Source organism: Pinus tabuliformis, chromosome 2_2, assembly GCF_031772625.1.
Source record: "Pinus tabuliformis cultivar Carrire ecotype Pingquan chromosome 2_2, CPIR1, whole genome shotgun sequence".
In the NCBI taxonomy this organism is placed as follows: domain Eukaryota; kingdom Viridiplantae; phylum Streptophyta; class Pinopsida; order Pinales; family Pinaceae; genus Pinus; species Pinus tabuliformis.
This window is the reverse complement of record NC_142300.1, coordinates 62,392,448-62,416,702: the sequence shown is the minus strand read 5'-3', so window position 1 is coordinate 62,416,702 and position 24,255 is coordinate 62,392,448. Positions and strand designations below refer to the sequence as shown.

General features: G+C 37.6%; 1 pseudogene; it reads right to left on the bottom strand.

Moving 5' to 3' along the window:
• Positions 1-3,023: 3,023 nt before the first annotated feature.
• The window catches only part of LOC149191472 (1-phosphatidylinositol-3-phosphate 5-kinase FAB1B-like), a 167,508-nt pseudogene continuing 146,276 nt past the window's right edge, over positions 3,024-24,255 (bottom strand).

The following is a 24,255-nucleotide window of genomic DNA, read 5'->3' as shown; positions in this document are numbered from 1 at the left end:
GTATTTATACAAAAAATATTACGAAATATCTCACAATAGTTTGAGATTTAATTAAGGAAAAAAAATATTTTCAAGCATGAAGATAGAGATAGATGGAAACTGCATCATGATGTCCCTCTTATTCTGGTAGTGCTGCGTGTGGCAGTTGAATTTGAGCCTTTTTAAGCTGGTTGATATATGTACGTTGGAATCCTCTTTGTCTTTAATCTTTTACTGATACTCTTTAACTTGCTACTTTTTGACCCTGTTCATCTGTTTCATCTGGCTGCCATTCAGATTTACTGCGGTAACTTATAGTAAATCTGTCATTTTTTCCCTCCTTTCATCCTTAGGTAACTTTACTTTGAGAATTATCCTATAGATCTCATCTGCCTCAGTGTATTTGGAAAAATTAGGCTTGGTGACAAAGAGATGTTTCACCTCATGCTCTAGGAAAAATAGATTTTCTAAAGTATCATACAATGCTTTCCCTGTTGGCAAGGATTTGATACCTAAAGTGCTTGCCTGTTCCTTGGACAACTTCCTTAATCTATCAATGTAATCCAATTGGGTCATTAGTTTGTCATGGATGACCATAGGACTTGGAAGGGCTTTATCCCTCAAAATTTGAAATTTTTCCATGAATCTGTCAATGCCCACCTACATGTTATGGCATTTTTCCTCTAGGTTAAGAATAAGGTTTCTTTTAGAAAGAACCTTTTTGACTTCTATGATGGCTTCAGTTCTATCCTCCACACCAAGCTCATTTAGTTCATGCCTATTCTTTCTGTTCATGAAGTGGATGAATCAATTAGCATCCTTAGGCTGGTCTCCTAAGTCTTCCTTTACATTTTGAATTTCTTCGATGGCCACTTTCACCAGTTCTGTTTGCTCAAATATTACTTGAATTGATGGCCAAATATCATTGACAGAGTCAATGATATTGGCCTAGAGAATCTCTTTGGTCTGTCCTAGTGGCTTTTGTAGAGTTAAATCTTTTTCTAGGACCTTAATCTTCTCACCCATCCTTAGGGCTTTCTATGTTTCTTCTCTCTGTTGAATCTGGGCAAGCTTGCAGTCAGTTTCTAGGCTTGTCACTTTCTCCTTAAGCCTTTTAAGTTCTGTTGCCTGGATGGACATTTCCACCATGGATTTCACTAATTCTGTTGTCTTTTCTATTGAGGTACCTACTGTTGTAGACTCAGTTGTGACTAGCAGTGCTATGGTAGGTGGAGCTGTTGGTGCCAAGGATGCTGCCAGTGTTGAGGGAACTATAGTTGTTACTGTGGGAATGACAGTTGTAGAAGTGGTGGCCAGTTCACTTTGTTTGGACTGAATCAAAGTGTCCAATTCTTTCACTATTTCTTTCAACTGGTCATTTATTTTTAGGACTAAGTCCATAAGCTCTTCTTGTCCTTTTCAGGTCTCTAGGATCTTTGTTGTCTGTGGGTGATGCGGTGGTGGAATCTTAAGTTGATTCTCCAAAGAAGATATGTCATCAGTTTTCTTCTTGATCAGCCTTTCAGTGGCCTTCACATCTTTGGGATCATGTCCCAACTCAATGATTAAGTCTTCTAAGGACTTGATTCTGGTGTCTTTTGCCTGTGGCGAGGCCTTCTCTAATTGGAACTGGGCTGATATGTTATTTAAGGAATTTTACAATTGATGAAGTGTGATGGCCTTCCCTGTCAAGGTGGAGTAAATAATCTCTCTTGTTTGTTTATGCAGCTCAATCTGGTCAATAGGATGTATGTCCTTTGCCAATACTTTGAAATCTACCCTTTTGAAGTCTGTTGCTGTCCTTGGTCGTTGTGTAGTGGACTTCATAAATGTCATCTGCATTTTGCCCTCTTTCACATCATAGGATGACATTAGCCTTGTTTGGTTTGTAGCTGCCATCTTTAGGTACTGTGTGTAAGTTTTGGCTTTTAGCCTCTCATTCCTAGCCTTTATATCCTTGTACCTTTCTCTGATGTCTTGACCCCTGTTAGCTAGCATCCTAAAGGAGGACACTTCAACACTCTGTTGCCTTTCCAACATTTGAGTATTTTATATAGAAGGTTCTAGTGTGCCCCCAGAGGGAGTGACAGGCGTTCTTATTTCTATTTTAGTGCTGGTGGCCCCAATAGTTTCTTCTGTGAATTCCTGTTTTGAAACAGTATTTAACCTCTGCCTTTTGACTAGGCTGGTCTCTGCATATGTTTGTATGGTTGCTCTGCCTGATGTAGTGGCCTCTTCCCTATTCCTTTTGAGGCTTTTCTCCTAATTTAGAGGAGTTTTCATGTTAGGGGGAGTACTCATAGTGGGCTGTTGTATACCTATTTGATTTAATTCCTCTGATAGGTCTGGCTGCTTTGACTCTTTGTGCACCTGAGACTCTTCTTCTATATGAGATTTACTTTGTACCCGTGATTCTCCCTGGGCCTGAGATTCAGTTTGTGCTTGAGATTCTCATGCCACCTGCAGGAAAGAACCTTCATCAAGCCTTTTCTCTAAATCAATTAGAGCATTTTCAACTGCTACTTTAATGTTATCCTTGTCTACTAAAGTATTCTCCAGGAATTCCAATTGGTTTACATATTTCTCTATCTCAGGGATTCGGTGGTGAATGTGTGTGTTAGTGTTAGTGTCTTCACACTGCCATCAATGATCATATTTACTCTTTTTGCATTCATGTTAGGTGTCTCATTCAATCAGATGCATTCCATTAGGTCATGGATCAACTGATGGTAGAGGTTTTATTTCATTTTCCCTCATGTCATATACCTACTGAACTTGTTGACTTGTTGTCATAGTCATTTCAATTTCATTTTTCACCAGTCCTAGGGTTTAGTATCATTAGGTCTTAGGGTTTCATCATGGTCATTCAGAATGAATAAAATGGTCAGCAGACACATGAGGAGGGTAAAAAGTTCAAAAAGTCATCATTTTCCTTTTTGTGAACTCAATAAAGCTCTTTAATCTCAAAACTCTGTTTTGAGGAAAAACAAAGCATTTAGACCTGAAGGGTTTCATTCATGTAAATTTATGTAATTTTATTGTTCCTATATGTAATAAGTATCTACAAGCTGCTCCTGGTCACCTGGTGATAATGCCAGCTCTTGCCACTGCAAAAGATCAATGAGATTAGTATCAGTCCACCTGCAAAAGCCAAAAAAGTCAAATATCAGCAAAACAGAGTATTTCAAAAAGCCATCAAAACATTAGAAAGTGGGTTTTTCTTAATGAAAAATCAACAGGAGGGAAAGTATAAAAAACACATCCATGTGTTTTATTTCTTCATTACTAAAGGAAACTTACTAAGGAGAGTCCAAAAACATGATTTCAACTATCATTGAGCAAAGTGAAGGAAGAACAGCAAAAAATCAGGGTGTTTACTTGGCGCTGTGCACCTATTGCCTGGCATTGTGCACCTATTGCCTGGCGCTGTGCATTAAAAGGGCATTGCACACCTGTTGCTTTTCTACAGTTCATTTTTGTACTGGCGTTGCACACTTGTTCATCGACATTGCACACCTGTTGGGGAGAGTCAAAACACTTCAAATTGCATCAGTATAGCCATCTTTATTGCTAATGAAGAATTAGTTCTTGGTTTCTTGTGTTGTGTTGTCTCATTTAAAACAAACCCTAGATGTCTTTGAATTTCCTCTCAAACCCTAATTAGTCACTAAGTGATCCCTCACATGCTAATTTAAAAAAAAACCATTGGTGCTCTCCCTCTTGTTATTTTCATTGTTTCCTATCCCTCTTACCATTTCACTGCTTTCCTAAATCCTTTCCCCTATCCCTAATTCACTAAACTTATTTCCCAAAATCTAAACCCTAAAACCACAAAAAACTCCATTCCCTCAAATTGAATCACATCTCCATTCACCCAACTCATTTCTATCTTTTTAAAAAATCTCTTCATACTCATCTTTTCCCCACCTCGTTCCTTCATTCCTCACTAGCAGATTCAGTCACTAAAATCCATGGAGAGTGACACTGATTATGAAAGGGAGCAAGAAACCCTTAGTGACAGTTCTAGGGAAAAGCATGTGCAGAGGAAACCTCACAAAGGGGGAAAAATAATCAGGGAGGAGCCTATCAGTTTGAGAGAATTGCTTGCTTGCCCATTTGCCATATCATGTTTCAGACATCACTCTTGCTTTGATTTCTGTGAAATGGTGGAGAGGGTCAAGTTTCACCATGAGCTTGCTAGGTTATTTGTGGCTCATCTGAACAATGGTCAGGTAAACCTTGCTGGTGTTTCATTCACATTATCACCTACTATTATTTCAGAAGCAACAGGTATTCCAAATGTAGGTGAACAGTGGAACAAAGGACAATATGTTGACAGGGAATACTATGAGCCTTACATTAAGGCCAGATATCATAGCAAAATCAACAGAGTGTTTCCCTTCAAATTTTTGGAGGATAGGTTTGCTCCACTCATGAAAATTATCATAAAGTATTTTACTTGTGAAGGAAGGTTTTCCCAGTTATATGCATACCACATTAGATTGTTGATGCAGTTCACTAGGGTGAGAATGATGAGCCTCCCCTATTTCATATGTAGGAACATAGAAAAGATAGCACATTTTGTTTAAAGAAAACCATACGTTCAATAGCTGAACAGTATCTATCAGTTCTCTTCGATAAAGATCATTGTCTTACATCAGCTGAACTAGATCAACATGCCATAGGAGACCTTCAATTCTCATGAAGTCTTCAAGGACCCTCAGATATCACCATCAGTGCCTCAGGAGGAAGGAGGACCTTCAAGACAGCAAGGGGTTCAAGAGATCAAGACCACAGGAGTTCCAATATTTGTCACTTATGAGAGAGGCACTAGGAGGCTTTTTGCTACTGCCATGCGAGTATTATCTCCACCAAGGGTGGAAGGGGTCTCGCCTTCTTCTCCAGACCACAGGCAAATGTTATCTCCACTGGGAGTGGAAGGGGCTTTGCCTTCTTCTTCAGCTAGATAGGTATAGTTTGACCAGCAGCACAAAGACAAAGATAAAGGAAAGAAAATGATGCATGAGGAGTATCCTAGTGAAGGGCAAGAGAGAGTATTTGTCTTGATTGATCATGAGGACGTACAAGGAGTGAATGCCATTGACTTGGGTGCTCAAGACTCAAGGATCAAAGACATGATCAACAAAGAGAAAGAGTTTGAGATACATGATTTGTCAATAAATCTAGAGACAGCCAAATGGATCATTAACTATCTTGAGCAGGAAAGCAAACAGTTGACAGACAAGCAAGACCTCATGGAGTTACAGATGATCAAAGAAAACTGGCAAAGGGCAAAGAAAGCAAAGGTCAAGATGACCTCCATTGAGTAAGAAATTGAGAATGACTGAGAAGCTTGGTTAGAGAGGGTGAACATTCACCTTGAGAAGCTGCTTGAGAAGGCTAATAAAGAGAAGAAAATGCTTCACCACATGGCCTATCACTATTTGACCCATAACAAGATATGTAACTCAAGGACAAAGAGGCTTAAGGCTAAGTTGAAAAAGAGCATAATAAACTCAAAATCTTGGCTGAAGCTTCATTAGCTCAAAAAATCACTTAATGAAGATGCCTCTTACCAATTTTGAAGAAATTTTGAGAAATTTTGGTCATTTTTCATTTTTTGAGTTTTACACAGGGATTTCCAATAGGTGCGCAGCGCCACTGGCACTGCGCTTTTTATGGGGACACTATTTTGAGAAATGGCTTACACATTTGGATTCAGCATGAAAAAGCAAGTAAACCTGGAATGTTTGAGAAAATTTGGTGAAGATCTTGGCCACCAAAAGGTCAAGAGACACCGAAAAAATGCCCTCTCTGCCACTTTTTTGACCCACAAGAAGGAGTCTTGGGAGAATCAACTTTTGGAGTGCCAAATGGCCTCCAAATCAGGAAATTCATATTGTTCCAAAAACTTGATAGGTAGGGATTTCCAACAAGCCATATTGGGCTTGATTTGGATGAGTGAAAGACCTTCAAAATGACCTCTAAAGTGGCACTGCGCATTAAATTAATTTTGCCAGTTTTTGCTAGAAAAGCCAAATTTCGCCTAGTTTTCTCTATAGTTGAATTTTTCTTGCTCTCTTGGTGAAATTAGCATTGTAAATGATGTAACCTTATGTAATTATGGATGTAAAACACTTGATAGGGTAGATACATCAAGACAAAGGTGGTTTTGAACTGAATGTATCAGTTTCCTTAGTTTTAGAGGCAAGTTGTTCCACTGCCTACTTTTTTGCTCCTTGTTTAGATGTTGTTGAAACAGCTCCTTGACTCATGGATTCGACCCCTGATGGATAGCTCAGGTGGTTTTAATGTCTATATGATGTGTTTTGTCAGTCATTTGTAAGGGTTGGACTCTTTTGGAAGTGGTGCACTCATTGTATACTTATATCAACAGATTGGCAAGGAATAAAACCAGGTTTCACAACTATTTTTGTGGGATTCTTGTGATATTGAGTTTATGTATTGTTTCTTCTTTGTAATGAGTTTTTCTGATGTTTTATATGTATCCACATCTCTCTCTCTCTTCTAAACTAAATGAATCAAGGTGAATAGACAAAATACACTAATTTACAATGCTTTGTCTTGGGAATGCATTTGGTTTTCTATGTTTTTCAATAGTTTGAAGAGGATTCATGCTCCTCATGCCCTCTTCAACCCCTCAGTAGTCTAAATCTACCATATAAACCAATTTCTAGTACATAAATCCTTTGTCTACCTCGCCCCACAGAACATGTCTGTATCCCTGATTTGATTTCCCAGACCCAACTTGCCTGCTCCATTTGATCTAGCAACCAATCATCAAAATCAACCAAAAACCCTTGAGCTACTATACCTAGCCTAAAATATAATTTCAATTCAGTCATCTCAAACTATAATTGAAGTCATCTTTACTGAGATTGACAAGGAGAGAGCCCTCTGCTGACCTGATAGGGCTAACTACCAGGTTAAGTGTGGTTTGTGGTTATCCTAGGATTGCGTCCCTTCGGCCTGAGGTCGATATAGGCTCTAACATAGTGGTGACCATACTGAGGAATGTATTTTTTATGTTCCTCAGCAAAATGTATTAAGTTTAGATCTGATTGTTGATGGTGGACAAGTGGAAGGCTGAAATCATTCACTTGGTGACTCCAAATCAGTTTTGACATCAAATTGAAGGACTCCACTGGAGGATGAACCTGACCAGCAAAATCATGAAAGGAAAATATGGAAACATAAGGTATTCAAGTTGGAATTTCATCCAAGACATTATATTCTTTGTTATAAATTATTTCTTCTCTTTTCCCGAGAATGTCAGGAAGGCTTTACAAAGTATACTGTATTTGAGAAAAGATCATAGACCTGCATTTGATTCTTTCCCTTTGAAGATTGTGAATACCAAATATTCACATGCCTTTAATCTTGATCAAGACTGTTCTTTTGAATCTTGTGATGACCGTCTTCAAACTGATGCACCTCAAGAGACCAAGACTGATTCTGCAGTTTTTGTATATACTCCTACACCTTGTAAAATTCCAGATCTATACAAGCCTCTGATTTTACCTCCTATATCCCATGCTTTCCCCAAAAATCATGACCTATATCTACCAAGATTTGATGGTGATTGTAACGACATCACTACTGAGATACATGTACTGAATTTTGAGTCTTTTCTTGACCTTTTTGAAGTTGAGGAAGAGGATGTCAGTATTAGGATTTTTGCTCTTTCTTTGCAAGGCAAAGTCAAAAGTTGGTTCAAAACCCTACCTGATGTGAGCATCTCAAATTTCCAGTAGTTCATCAAGGTGTTCCTCGACAAGTGGGTGGCCAGACAGAACCCTTTCTTGATTCTAGAAGAGTATAACCAGTTGAAAAGACAGCTAGGGGAGATAGTACAACAATTTTCTGCCAGGTTTAACCAAGTCTATTCTTCGATGCCGGTTAATATAAGGCCTCCTCCTAGATCTGCTCTCTTACACTACTCGGAAGCCTTTGATCCGAAAATGGAGTTTCAGCTGAGGAAAAGGAACCTTGCAAAACTTGAGGAGATGCAAAATAGTGCAGTAGATGTAGAGGCTAATTTGTTGATCAAAAAGGCAAAGTTGAAGGAAGAAGAGATGAAGAACATAGATCTAGAGGAATAAACATCTTTAGAGGTAAAGCTCGACATTTTGGTAAGTGCAATGGAAGAGATGTTGCAAAAGATCACCACAAGGAATGATTATGATGTTCAAGACCATGGCTCGCTAATTGAAGAAGAACAAGTGACCGATCTAAAACATTTTCTTTCCTATCCCAGTTGTCATAGATCTGATAATGATTGTTTTATACATCATCTTGGAGAAGAGAGATCTATTGATCTAACATGTATGCTTGACAGTGTGTTTTATACTAATGATTTGCCTCAATTTGATCAGTATGACGATGATTATGTTCTCCAAACAGAAGCTAATCGTGTAGACAAATCAATAGCTGGTTTGCGGGAGGAGGAAGTTCACTTTTAGCTCGAATACAGTGATCAGCCGTTGCATATCAATTATGGAAGTGTGGAGGAAAGTGCAACAAAATTTTAAGTAAGTGAAGGATCTTTGCCTTTTTGTTTTACTTCGTTTCAGATCATCAGAGACAACTTTCATGCTATCAGAAATCAACTGTCGATAAGTTTCGATCTTGACCATCTAGAGGGAAATGAAATCCTTGTTCTAGACTTGTCATATCCATATTTGTAGCCCTCGAATGCCATTGAATGTCAGGTTGCAGATGAAACTTGGAAGCTGGCACATATGATCAAATGATGCAAGATGATTTCATACCATTTTGTTTTGAATCATTTCAGTTTTTGAAGGGTCATTCGCATAGTATATCTTCAAATGAGCAACCTGTAGAAAACCATGCAATCTCATTGGAATCAATAGAAAATGGGTTGCAATAGGCTTTTCAAGTTTTTCACGATCCAATAGTTGATGTGTTGGATGATGTCTGTAGTCAAAGCCCCTCCTCATTAGCTACCTATGAGCTTAAAACAAGTATTAATACAATCTTGATCCAGCAGCTGGTTTCTTTGCCATTTTTAGTAGGAGTCTTGTCACAAAGCTCATATGAAAGTTTGCATTCATGGTATGAGGAGAAGTAAAGTAATCCATTGGATGAGCTAAGTCCCAATGCACATGAATTTCAAGATCCTTATGTAGTATTTTTGGATTCGGATAGAGAATCCATAGTATTCAACGGATCTGCTTACAAGTTTTCATGGGAGTTGCCTTTCAGTAGTTCTCTCTTGTTGTTCATAAGCAAGCACTTGTGGAGAATGCAAACAGCAACTAGAATGATTACTTGGCTGCATTGGTTGTTTCATTTCACTTGATTAGGTGATGAATGGAATAGTTAGAGTAGTTTTTATTGAATAAGATCCATTTTGAGCATATTTTCCAGTTTTTCAGTTGTGTTTTAGTATTGGGTCAAGTTCCATAATGTAAGTTTTTATGTTTTTGTTGAAGGTTATTGAGTCCATATTACCCAATGGATAAGGCAGTGGTCTGCTTTCCCATAGACCTGTGGTTCTTGGCACCTCCAAGGAGCTACCATCCCCATTGGAGCCAATGTTAGTGTCATTGTCTTCACACTGCCATCAGTGATCAAATTTACTCTTTTTGCATTCATGTTAGGTGTCTCATTCAATCAGATGCATTCCATTAGGTCTTGGATCAACTGATGGTAGAGGTTTTATTACATTTTCCCTGATGTCATATACCTATTGAACTTGTTGACTTGTTGTCATATTCATTTCAATTTCATTTTTCACCAGTCCTAGGGTTTAGTATCATTAGGCCTTAGGGTTTCATCATGGTCATTCAGAATGAATAAAATGGTTAGCAGACACATGAGGAGGGTAAAAAGTTCAAAAAGTCATCATTTTCCTTTTTTCAAACTCAATAAAGCTCTTTAATCTCAAAACTATGTCTTGAGGAAAAATAGAGCATTTAGACCTGAAGGGTTTCATTCATGTAAATTTATGTAATTTTATTGTTCCTATATGTAATAAGTATCTACAAGCTGCTCCTGGTCACTTGGTGATGATGCCAGCTGTTGCCATTGCAAAAGATCAATGAGATTAGTATCATTCCACCCACAAAAGCCAAAAAAGTCAAATTTCAGCAAAACAGAGTATTCAAAAAGCCATCAAAACATTAGAAGGTGGGTTTTGCTTAATGAAAAATCAAAAGGAGGGAAAGTATAAAAAACACATCCATGTGTTTTATTTCTTCATTACTAAAGGAAACTTGCTAAGGAGAGCCCAAAAACACGATTTCAACTATCATTGAGCAAAGTGAAGGAAGAACAGCAAAAAATCGGGGTGTTTGCCTGGCACTACGCACCTATTGCCTGGCATTGCGCATTAAAAGGGTACTGCGCACTTATTGCTTTTCTGCAGTGCATTTTTGCACTAACGTTGTGCATTAAAAGTGCGTTGCACACTTGTTCACCGGCGTTGCACAACTATTGGGGACAGTCAAAACACTTCAAAATTGCATCAAATCTCATCTAAAGCCCTTGCATACCTTTTTCCAAGTAAGTATAGCCATCTTTATTGCTAATGAAGAATTAGTGCTTGGTTTCTTGGGTTGTGTGGTCTCATTTAAAACAAACCCTAGATGTATTTGAATTTCCTCTTAGACCCTAATTGGTCACTAAGTAATCCCTCACATGCTAATTTAAAAAAAAAACCATTGGTGCTCTCCCTCTTGTCATTTTCATTGTTTCCTATCCCTCTTACCATTTCATTTCTTTCCTAAATCCCTTCCCCTATCCCTAATTCACTAAACTTATTTCCCAAAATCTAAACCCTAAAACCCCAAAACCTCCACTCCCTCAAGTTGAATCACATCCCCATTCACCTCACTCATTTCTATCTTTTTAAAATCTCTTCATACTCATCTTGTCCCCACCTCATTCCTTCATTCCTCACTAGTAGCTACAGTCACCAAAACCCATGGAGAGTGACACTGATTATGAAAGGGAGGAAGAAACCCTTAGTAACAGTTCTAGGGAAAAGCATGTGCAGAGGAAACCTCACAAAGGGGGAAAAATAATTAGGGAGGAGCCTATCAGTTTGAGAGAATTGCTTGCTTACCCATTTGCCATATCATGTTTCAGACATCACTCTTGCTTTGATTTCTATGAAATCGTGGAGAGGGTCAAGTTTCACCATGAGCTTGCCAGGTTATTTGTGGCTCATCTGAACAATGGTCAAGTAAACCTTTCTGGTGTTTCATTCACATTATCACCTACTATTATTTCAGAAGCAACAGGTATTCGAAATGTAGGTGAACAGTGGAACAAAGGATAGTATATTGACAGGAAATACTACAAGCCTTACATTAAGGCCAGAAATCATAGAAAAATTAGCAGAGTGTTTCCCTTAAAAATTTTGGAGGACGGGTTTGCTCCACTCATGAAAATTATCATCAAGTATTTTACTTGTGAAGGAAGGTTTTCCCAGTTATATGCATACCACATCAGGTTGTTGATGCACTTCACTAGGGTGAGAATGATGAACCTCCCCTATTTCATATGTAGGAACATAGAAAAGATGACACATTTTGTTCAGAGAAAGCCATACCCTCAATAGCTGAATAATATCTATCACTTCTCTTTGATAAAGATCATTATCTTACATCAGCTAAACTTGATCAACATGCCATGGGAGACCTTCATTTCTCATGAAGTCTTCAAGGACCCTCAGATATCACCATCAGTGCCTCAGGAGGAAGGAGGACCTTCAGGATAGCAAGGGGTTCAAGAGACCGAGACCACAGGAGTGCCAGTATTTGTCACTTATGAGAGAGGCACTAGGAATCTTTTTGCTACTGCCAGGCGAGTATTATCTCCACCAAGGGTGGAAGGGGTCTCACCTTCTTCTCCAGACCACAGGAAAATGTTATCTCCACTGGGAGTGGAAGGGGATTTGCCTTCTTCTTCAGCTAGACAGGTATAGTTTGACCAACAGCACAAAGACAAAGATAAAGGAAAGAAAATGATGCATGAGGAGGATCCTAGTGAAGGGTGAGAGAGATATTTTGTCTTGATTGATCATGAGGATGTACAAGGAGTGAATGCCATTAACTTGGGTGCTCAAGACTCAAGGATCAAAGACATGATCATCAAAGAGAAAGAGGTTGGGATACATGCTTTGTCAATAAATCTAGAGAGGGCCAAATGGATCATTAACTATCTTGAGTAGGAAAACAAACAGTTGACAGACAAGCAAGACCTCATGGAGTTACAGATGATCAAAGAAAACTGGCAAAGGGAAAAGAAAGCAAAGGTCAAGATGACCTCCATTGAGCAAGAAATTGTGAATGACCGAGAAGCTTGGTTAGAGACGGTGAACATTCACATTGAGAAGCTGCTTGGGAAGGCTAATAAAGAGAAGAAAATGCTTCACCACATGGCCTATCACTATTTGACCCATAACAAGATATGTAAGTCAAGGACGAAGAGGCTTAATAGTAAGTTGAAAAAGGCCTTAGGGAGAAACAAAGAGCGTGATAAACTCAAAATATTAGCTCAACAAAGAGCTTAATGAAGATGCCTCTTGCCAATTTCGAAGAAATTTTGAGAAATTTTGGTCATTTTGCATTTTTGGAAATTTTTACATAGGGATTTATAATATGGGGACACTATTTTGAGAAATGGCTTACACATTTGGATTCAGCATTAAAAAAAAAGTAGACCCAGAAAGTCTGAGAAAATTTGGTGAAGATCTTGGCCACCAAAAGGTCAAAAAGCACCCAAAAAATGCCCTCTCTGCCACTTTTTTGACCCACGGGAAGCAGTCTTGGGAGAAACAACTTTTGGAGGGCCAAATGGCCTCCAAATCAAGAAATTCAAATTTTTCTAGAAACTAGACAAGCAGGGCTTTCCAACAAGCCATCTTGGGCCTGATTTGGAGGAGTGTAAGACGTTCAAAATTACCTCTAAAGTATCACTGCGTATTACATTTTTGGCGCTGCGCATTAAATGAATTTTGCCAATTTTTGCTAGAAAAGCCAAATTTCTCCTAGTTTTCTCTACAATTGACTTTTTCTTGCTCTCTTGGTGAAATTAGCATGGTAAATGATGTAACTTGATGTAATTATGGATGTCAAACACTTGATAGGGTAGATACATCAAGAGAAAGGTGGTTTTGAACTGAATGTATCAGTTTCCTTAGTTTTAGAGGCAAGTTGTTCCACTGCCTACCTTTTTTGCTCCTTGTTTATATGTTGTTGAAACAGCTCCTGGAATTATGGATTCGAACCTTGATGGATAGCTCAGGTGGTTTTGATGTCTATATGATGTGTTTTGTCAGTCATTCCCAAGGGTTGGACTCTTTTGGAAGTGGTGCACTCATTGTGTAATTGTATCAACAGATTGGCAAGGAATAAAACCAGTTTTCACAGCTATTTTTGTGGGATTCTTGAGCTATTGAGTTTATGTAGTGTTTCTTCTTTGTAATGAGTTTTTCTGATGTTTTATATGTATCCACATCTCTCTCTCTTCTAAACTAAATGAATCAAGGTGAATAGACAAAATAAACTAATTTACAGTGCTTTGTCTTGGGAATGCATTTGGTTTTCTGTGTTTATCAATAGTTTGAAGAGGATTCATGCTCCTCGTGCCCTCTTCAACCCCTCAGCAATCTAAATCTACCATCTAAACTAATTTCTAGTGCATAAATTCTTTGTCTACCTTGCCCCACAGAACATGTCTGTATCCTAGATTTTATTTCCTGGACCCAACCTACCTGCTCCATTTGATCCAACAACCAATCATCAAAATCAACCAAAAACCCTTGAGCTACTATACCTAGCCTAAAATCTAATTTCAATTCAGTAATCTCAAGCTGTAATTGTAGTCATCTTTACTGAGATTGACAAGGAGAGAGCCCTCTCCTGACCTGGTAGGTCTAGCTAACAAGTTAGGCATGGTTTTTGGTTATCCTAGGATTGCCTCCCTTCAGCCTGAGGTCAATCTAGGCTCTAATAGTATGGAGCCATCTTGTTTTTTTGTCTCCTATTGTAGATGAAGTCATATGGGTCATATCTCTACATGAAGCTTTGTTTTAATTTAAGTCTCTGAAGGATTTCCTCTGCTTCTTTCCCAGCTTCTCTACTATTACATACAAAGGGGCCAAGTTGATCTTTGATTCTGAGCCAGGCCTTCTTTTTGGCCATAACAAAATGCACCTCATCTGAGTTGATTATTTTGCTGTAGTACTCTAGAACAAATAACCTCATTGGGATTTATTTAGGCAATTTAGATGGGGCCAACTCACAGCCATAGATCCTAATTTTTGTTTGATTTTTTTACAAGTACCAATTGCCCACTTTATGTTGTTTTGACAGCTGCAAAATCCTCTTGATAACTGAACTGATTCTTGGAGGAGGACTTCCTAGCAGCATGGTCACTACTGGATGTACAAAAAGATCAATGAAATCTATGTATGGATATGGGGAATAATACTTATGCATCAAAGGAGTCCAAAAAGTTATTGACCTCAGATGACCTTTAGTGTCAAGCTTTTGGTGAGTGAAAGGGAACTTGTCAGCTTGGTAATATAAGAAAAGGTGGTACAAAACTGAAGAGTACTTAAATACTCTTTCATTACTCATTCTCAGAAATTTTCATGCATCCTATCAGCGATGTACTTGGCATAATCATACATGACAATAGGGGGTTGTCCTGGAGTAAAAATGGACATGAAGGCTAAGATGATTTCATCTATGTATTCACTGGTTGTATATCATAAGATACTAGATATCATTGACACAATGTCTTGGCAAAAATGAGAAAATATGGTGTATATATATGGGGGAGGATCTTGTGGGGTATGTTTTTCTTCTACAATAAAAGTTTGGAACATTTGAGCCAGCTTGGCAGTGGTAAGCTTGGGAAATTTGTCTAGTAGATCTCTAATTGAAATGGGGTTAAGTTATGCCCTGGTTGTAGCTGCAGCATTTCATTGATTGACTCGACAGTGATGGTGAAAAGCATGGTTTGGTCAGGGGACATTACTGCTCTTTGATTGGGGATGTAGTTTACATGGAAATAATGGACAATCTTAGGAAATATGTTCACCTCAGGGAATTGATACTTGGAAAAATTAGATTCCCACAGACCTATTTTATCAGCTTCGTTTAGGTATTGGTCTCTGTATCGGAAATACAATTTTAAATGGGATTCATGGACAGAGGTGTACTTGATTTGGAAATCTTTATCAGCAAGAGGAAGGTGGTCCAGGTACAGGTGAGGAGTAGTAATTGGTCTGACATCCATGGCAATAGGGGCATCCATTCTTAGTTCTTGTGGATCTAAGAATGGAGACAGTAAAATTTCAGTTTTTGAGGTAATGGGGGTTCAATTCCGGGTGGGTTTTATGTCACTAAAGTTCCCTTTAATTTCAATTAAGAAAGATTTAGAGACTAGTTCAGAAATTTAAAAGGGCTTTCAATGGATTCTAGCTTAAATACTTGAAATTGAAGAAAACAACGTGTGAACCAGGTAACTGGCAATTCTGAATGGTTGAAAAGGATTCAATCAGGTTGGAAGGAAATCTCGGAGGTTTTGGTGTCTTCAGAGTGCAAGTGTATGTGGGTTGACGACTTTCAATATTTGCAGGCATGTGCATGGATAATTACAGTTAAAAATGATAAAAACAATGATTTGGGGCTTTTTTGGATTTATGCGAAAAAAGTCAATTTGGCGGGTACAGGTGTACAGTGACTGTTTGTCACATAACGAGATAAACAGTGATAGATTTGACGGGTAGCGGGCAGGTGGTAAGTGGTTTGCTTCGCACAACCTTTGGGCATTTGGCGGTATTGGGGGGAGGCAGCCCGATTCCACTCATTGAGTGCCATGTCGCTTCGGGGGTTGAGCGGAAAACATCCCATTTTTGGGAGGGTATCATTCGGAATTTGGGCCCTTCTGAAATCAACATGGGCCGTCGGATGAGGAGGGGGGAGATTGTGTGGTGGTCGAGCACGGAAGTTGCACGGAAGGTAATGGAGGGGTCCAGTGGGCAATTAAACGTGGCGGTTTTAGCTTAATGATGGGTTAAAGCAGTGATTAAAGTATTGGGTGGGATATGATTGGTGGATGAGTTTGACTTTAATTAATCACAGATCGATTAATTATGTCTTTTGTTGGGGTTTGGATATTATAAAGTTTATAAAACTTTGGAGTGGGAATATTAATATTAAAGGGGCTTAATAAATATATACAGTAAAAGGGGTTTTTTGGGAGTTAGTAAATATAAATAAGTTAATATGAACAAAGGTGGAAAATGGATTGCACTAAGCATAATGCATTTTTTTAATTCATTTGCTTTTTACATAGAAACATTATAATTTAGGCTAAGTGCATTTTTGTGGGTTTTCATAAAAGGGGTATCCATGGGGGTAACTGCTTTTCCTTAGGAAAATGGTGTTTTAACCTTAGGAAAATGGATTTATTAGGGGAAAAAGAATGAATTGAAGGGGGTGAATGTTTATGAGGGGATTTTAGTACTTAAGATCTATAAGTCATTGGACCGAGGGTCCGGTCTCTCTAGAAGTTAGAGAAATGCTTTGAGCCCCTTTGACTTAAGATTTTGGGTACTTCAACCTTATTGTGGGAAATCAGTTAAATAAAGGGTGAAATGAGTGAGGGGAAATTAATCAATTTGACTTTGTGAACTTTACGCTAGTCCAATTTCTCATTCATACTTCAAACTTTCATGATGAGGGTGATAAATATGCTTTTGTCTAACAATCATCACAATTCTGCAACCTTTCTTCTATTTACCCATCTACTCATCCTACCATTTTTACTTCTCTTTATTAGGGTGCATTTGAGCTGGCAAACCCTTATCAAAAAAATTTCTTTTCTTCACAATGGTAGTCTAACTAACTCTAACCTTATTACATCCAAGAGCTCAGATTAAACAGTTGAGCTCCTTTTTATTGACTCTACCTAATCTATTTATCTGCCAAGATTACATTGTTTGGTCAGATTTTTATTCGCTATCTATAAACATGAAATAGTCAAGTTTAAACATTTTGACTATCATGGATTGTGGCATAGGTTACAAACTACACACAATCATTTATTCTGCATAAAAAGTAAATAGTAGTGTGATTTTGACTAGCACACTTTCATGGTCTTTTCTTGGGGTTCATATTTTGCATCTTTTTTTGACCTTTTTATTCTTTTTTTCCTTTGATTTTTCTTTTAGGACATACCCTCTTTACATTTTTTAATTTTTTGAATATGAAAAACATTTGCAAAAAGCAAAGGTATGTACATATTACAGGTTTAATCTCAGCCATTCAAAAATTATGACTCCTATTGGTATAGGAACCTAACATCGCAATAACATTCTGTTTCTGATTATTAGAAGTGTTTTTAATTCAAAATATCAAAAGAAATTCAGAATAAAAATTACGCTTTTAAAATTCACATTAAGACTTAATAAAAATCACACTCTTCAGGATCGCATTAAGACTTATCAAATAAAAACAAAATACTATTACTGTAATGAATTGGAAGAATCAATATGCAAAATTGTAAATGCACTAGTGCAGAAATGCGTGCTTGCATGATATAGGCAGAAAACAAGATTAAACTTCAAAGAAGGAAATCATAAGATTAAACTTCAATCGAACTCACACACCACAGATCTGTCACACTGTAATGAAATCAGATTCAAATTTCTAGAAAGATAAAAGAAACATCTGTTTACTTCACACTTTGCACTAAAAGTAATTAACACACCCTAATCGAAAAAGAGAAGAACACAAGGGAGAACGAGCTGGGTTGGCTGGGCCCTAGCCAACCAAATTGTTTCCTTGTTTAGGACCCGTAAAGACTTAGCTATTTAATCAACGCATCAACATAGAATTACAGTGCAAGATTGAGAAATCATGGCGTAGTTCCTTTCTATTAATGATCAAAAAATATACATCATGAATTCGAATCCAGCCCAAAACGAGGGCTATACCAGAAAAATTACAAAAGGACAGAATCACAGTATCCTTGCTATATATATCACTCGCTACCATTTTCTATATGAGTCCTACATTTTATATATTCATTCAGGCCTGCGGCCGTAACCAAATTACAACAAGCATTCCAATTTGAGCCTTTCGTCTACAACAAAATAACAAAAATAGCTCATGCTAATCCTTTCCGCTATAACAAAATGCTATTCTAGGTATTTAGTTGACAACCTAATCTCCGCCATATCCTTGATTTTCCTCTATGCTTCGAGCCCAACTCAAGTTAAGAATTCCAAAACACGGTGTCTGCATGGAGTGGTGAGTTGTCATGGTAGTTGAAGATTCGCCAGCGGTGTAGGAATCCTACCTGCACTTGACCATGCTAACAAGATGATTATTTCATTGTCTATCAAATACTTCTAGGAAGAGAACTATTAGTTGCAAAGTTTAAAGGCATACAATCTATGAAAATTATTAACTAAGAACATTTGTAACCCTTAAACATGAAACATAAAGCTAGTGTAGGAAGGAACACGATTCTTGGACTAGTGCAGGAATAAGGGGGTTTGCAAGGTTAAAAAAAAGGTATAAGGCTATGGTTTTGAAGGGGAAAAGGGTTAAAAAATGAAGCAATTTAGCCTACCAAAACTTCCCCCTCTGGGATGCATAGAATTATATACCTCATGTGCCTACATCTCAGGCTATGGATTCAACATCATAAGAAAACTTTCACACTTTCTCTAGAAAATTATATCACACCGATTATTTACAATGGAAATGAAATTATTTCATCAATATTGAATGCAACACTTTAAATACTGACCATTGATAGGCAATGCAAAAAATTATCCTTCCATATTTTATAGAATAATGGTATTGTTGTTCTTGACTTCGGTAACCATGAATGGACCTAACAAGAGATTATCAAATTTTCAATGTTTTCCTTTCTCTTTTCTTCTAACATCCCATATCAAGACTAAATCTCCTAATCTGAAATCTCTTTCGTAGGTTCTTCTATGAAACAAGATTTTCATTTTATTATGATATTGTAGAAGTTTTCTCTACACCTCCTCTTTGAGTTGGTCAAGCTCTATTATTTGATGAATTATTCTTGTAAAATCATCCGAATCTTTATAAGAATCCTGCAAATTTTTCATAACAGGAAAATATAACTATGTAGGAAATATTGCTTCAGTTCCATGTACTAACTGAAAAGGAGATTAACCTATTTCTCTTTTTGGAAAAACTCTATTTTCCCAGATTGAAAACTTTGAATAACTATCCCAAATCCTCTTATGATCAAGTAATACCTTTTTAGTGACTTTAACCAAACTCTTATTTGATGATTTAGCTAATCGATTCCCTTGTGGTTAATATGGAGTGGAATGATGCATAGATATTTGATATATTTTTCGCAAAATTCAATCATCTTAACTGAACTGAATATTTGTGCATGATTTGTGATCAATTATTTAGGAAAACCAAATGTTGATAAGATATTTTATTCAATGAATTAAATAACCATAATATCAGTTTTATTTCTTACTGGGATTTCTTCTACCCACTTAGTAAAATAATCAGTTGCAATCAAAGTCCATCTATGTTGATTACTAGATGTGGGATTTATTTCCCTAATGAAGTCTAAATCACATTATAAAATAAGTGCTTAAACTAACACTACAACAAAATAGTTCATTGGTGAGGGTCAAAAATTGTCACCATAAGCTCATTTATGACAGTCAAAAGAGCCTCCATCACTAAAGGTGGCATCGCCAAAAGTATAGGTGTTATGGTGACATTCAAGCTCCATCACCAATAATGATTTATAATAAAGGATAGTGACCATCACCATTTCATATGAGAAATGATGATGAACCTTAGCCTCCGTCACCAAAAACTTGAACATCACCAATGGTGGTGTTGCCAAAAGTATAGGTGTTGTGGTGCCATTAAAGGTCCGTCATGAATAATGATTATAATGATGGATAGTGACCGTCACCATTTCATATGAACATTGATGATTGATTGTGATGGACCTTTCATGACCATCACTATTAATGCATTTATATATGGTGATGTTCATTAACTGTCACCATTTCATATGAACATTAGTGATTTATGATGATGGACCTTTCATGGCTATTTCTATTTATCCATATATATTGTGGCATTCATTGATTTTCACCATTTCCTATTTGGCTGAGGGTTGAAAAATTTCACCATAAGGTCATTGGTGATAGTCAAAAGAGCTTCTGTCACCAAAAACTAATCATTATCATTCCATCTGAATGTCAGGCATGATGGAATCAAACCACCAACCTCCTTCTTGTAAAGAAGGTGCTCTTCCATTGAGTTGGCACCCTTTAAAGAATTAGACTTGCAAGAATAGATATAGGGGAATAACAAAAAGATCCATAGGGAATAGGATTAGAGTGGAAAAAATAAAGATAATAAGAAAAATAATAACCAGCAACAAAATATACTAATTTAACATGTTTGAAGTACATTAAAAAAATATGGAACCCATAATACATTAATGTGAACTTGGTCGATGTTTGGATTGGACAATTGTCGACTATACTTCCACCAATCTAATGAACTATGACAAGAGATGTTTCCATTAATGGAGAAGATTGTTTAAAGCTCATTGTTTCTTGATAACCACTCTCTCTAACTAACAACCATGCATAGTTCTAGCCACTGCAATACATGAACACAAAAGTTAGCATAAAGACTGAAATCACAGTACCTCCAATCTAATGAACTATGACAGGAGATGTTCCCATTAATGGAGAAGCATGTTTAAATATGTAACCACCCTCCTCCCACATCTACCGAAGTAATTGGCCAACCTGGGTAAACATGCAACGAGAGAGGCCACTATTCAGGGATTCAACCTCTTGGTGACCTTAAGGAAATGGAATCGGTGGAGCACATCAACCATACCTTCCACATCAACAACAACACCCCAATGAGACATCTCAGCCACTCAGATATCCTCCCCCTGGGTTCGATTGATATTTTAAAACTCTGTACGCACTCATGTTATGGGCATGCTAGCGTCCAGGGACCTCTGGAAGCTCTCATGGACCTACAACCCAACATCTAGGGACTTTTCCCAGTAGACCTGTGCTAGCGTCTGCGAAATTAAAGGTAGTTTTCTAGCCTAGAATTCTGGCCACTATCCAGAAATTGTTATAACGTTTAGAATCCATCAAAGACATGATGAAAAGAATAATAACCAAAAATTATCCCGAGGACTAGGCCTCACCATCCCCAATTAGGATTGACATTAAGTCAAACACATGGCATCAATGCAACCTATAGGTCTAGGATATAAGAGAGAGGATGAATAACTGAAAACTCTCATGAAACATGACAAGAAGGATCACCACCTTCTCCCTTCAATTGTTACGACATTAATTAGGTCTTGCATCCATCATTTTAACAATTACAAGTAAATACATGAAATGACCATAACATGAACCAGTTAATTAACATTGCTTATAACCAGCATAAAACCATGTAAATAAAAGAGATATGACAACAATTAAATCCACATATAAACAAGTGCAAAAGAGAGAGAACTTAGCTTTCATTAATCATAGGAAAATCCAACCAGGTTTGGGACTTCCACGTACCACCCAATCGTAGACATGACTGAACCATCTCTTTCTTTCATCCAGTCACCCCATGCCATGTTCTAAGCATGAATGTGGGGTCTCATGGATAAACCAATCCAAAACAACCAAGAAAATCCAGAGGTTAAACCACATCTGCCCTTACCAAACCATTATCGCACCAAAACCGGTGCTCTGATCACAACCAAACCAAACTTGGAATGCCATTGGGAATCCATCACTATCCTTGAGGAATTTTTCATCTTTTTGTCTCTTAGGCTTTACCGCAATCCAATCTCAGATCACTAGACCTTAAATCAATACCAGTCTCTCAAGTTATACCGCAATCCAAACGTGGATTATTGGGCCCTAAACCGAGACTTCTCCCTCAGGATTTACCGTGTATCCTGCCAAAATATGTCAAGGGATTCCTAGGCCTTTGGGAACGAACCTTGACACCATCTTCGCCCTCGATTCCAAAATCCATATGGAAAACCAAAGCTCAAAACAGAGATACACATCTCAACATACCATGGCATCTGGAAAAATGCAAGGCTAGTATGAAAACCATCATCATAACTTCGCAAAACCATGCAACCAATAGTAAGAGAACCATATACCAACATGAAAATCCATGCATGTCAAAACTAGCTACGAAATCATACATGCAATATGTTACCTCCAAGTATTCTTGTTGATTCTTCCTGGTCCTACTCTTCCTTCCTTGATTATTGCTTTCTTTCCTTTCCCTTTGCTTTCTTTTCCTTACTTGATCCAAAGCTAGAGTGCTCTAAGAAAACTCTAGGTGACCAAGAGTGAGAGAGATTAAATAATGAGAGAGCTCCAAAACTTGAGCTGACAAAAGGTTACCAATTGATCCTCACAAGCCCTTTTATTAATAAGGCCTCTATTTTCTTCACTTTCCATTATTTTCCTTCATTTTCCTCCTCACATGCAACATTTGATATTTCATGTTACTTTTCTCCTAATTTACATTATTTTCATAAATAATTGTGCCAAAAATTCCTTTTTTCCGTTTAGTGCCTTTTCCTTGGCCTTTTCCAATTTCCTTAGTCATAAACACATCTAGTGGCACCCACTAGGATATCTTTTCCCAACATTTAGCTTGGAATAGGTGTCCTTTACCCATGGTCTTATTGTTTCCTTTATTAACTTTTATTACATGAAATTTTCATGAGGGTTGTTATAGGACTCTCCCCCTTGGGGAATGCAGTCCTTGGTGTTAAAACACACTAATACCTCAATAAAAACACTGAAAAGAAAACATACTTCCCATGGAGATTTATAACTTATCTCATTGTAGCATTTATAGTGAAAGGCCTTCTAAAAAGTAAAACATCATGACAACATGACAAGATAACAACCATACCACTTATTAGAGCTTTCCATATTAGCTCATGGTAGTATTTACATCCATATATATATATATATATATATATATATACACACATATACATATACATATACTAGAAAATAAGTAGAACATATGCCAAACATATACCACACATCAAACCAAAACTGCTTTACCTCAATCAGTAACAATTAATGATATAAGGCTTGCATCTGATCTTCCATCTCCCATGTAGCTTCATCAGGCCCAAAGTACTTCCATTGTGTTATCACTCAGGTTGTCCTTAAAGCTCCAGAAAAGGATATGGCCGAGGTAACCACAAACCAACTTTGGACTGCAGGTTCTAGCCTGCCTGCAGTCAGAGAGGGCTCTCTCTTTTAGGTTTAGCTTTGTTTAATGGATGATTTTAGGCTAGATATGATGCACAGGGGTTTTGTATTGTTTTTGGTGGGAAGGAAGATGTTTCAAGTAGAGAGGCAAGACATAGTTTGGTAAGTTTTCAAACCATTGGGCGTGGAGTCAAGGAGTGAGATGGCTGGTGCGTTTTCTTGGTTACAAGAGAAATAAGGAGCAAGGTAGATGCTCATGAAACAACACTGAAAGCTTATAAGGATGGGATGAGGGATAAGGAATGAGAGGCAACAAAGAATCTCTCATTAAGCTTAAAAGGGGGAAAGTGAATGAACTCTATCTAGGAGCAATTAAGAATTCCTAGACAATTGTCAAAGGTGAATGGATTAGGGGAAATATGAGCCGAAGGGAATTCATATTCATGACTGATCCAGAGGAAAACATAAAGAAACAACAGAAAATGAGCATAGAGGGCAGTTAACCAATTCTAGACTATTCTTTCTTTCTGCTATTTAGACGGTATATCAATGAAAAAACAGAGATAGGAAAACTTATTGAGTCATGTTGCAGCACAAGAATTCAAAATTCACTTCTTGAAACCATTAGACACAGAGCAGACAGTCTTTCCTCCAAGCTTTTCAGCAGTCTTTGATCACAGAAAACATGTCAGGTATACAGTGCGAGTCTCTACTGAAAAACTATCCACCAACCAACCCTTAAAACAATACAGAGGGTGGTATATATAGGGAAGATTTATCCGAAATTATCTATTACAGCCGACCTAACAGGTCCGACAGAAAATTGATTACTTTAACCTAATCCTATCCAGAAATAAATGCCAGAAAATATCTTTGAGCTATGCTGGGGGCAGCTGTATCAAAATGAGTTAATATCTGTCCAGGTGGCTCTGTGCTTTTCATCTGTCATAACTGTG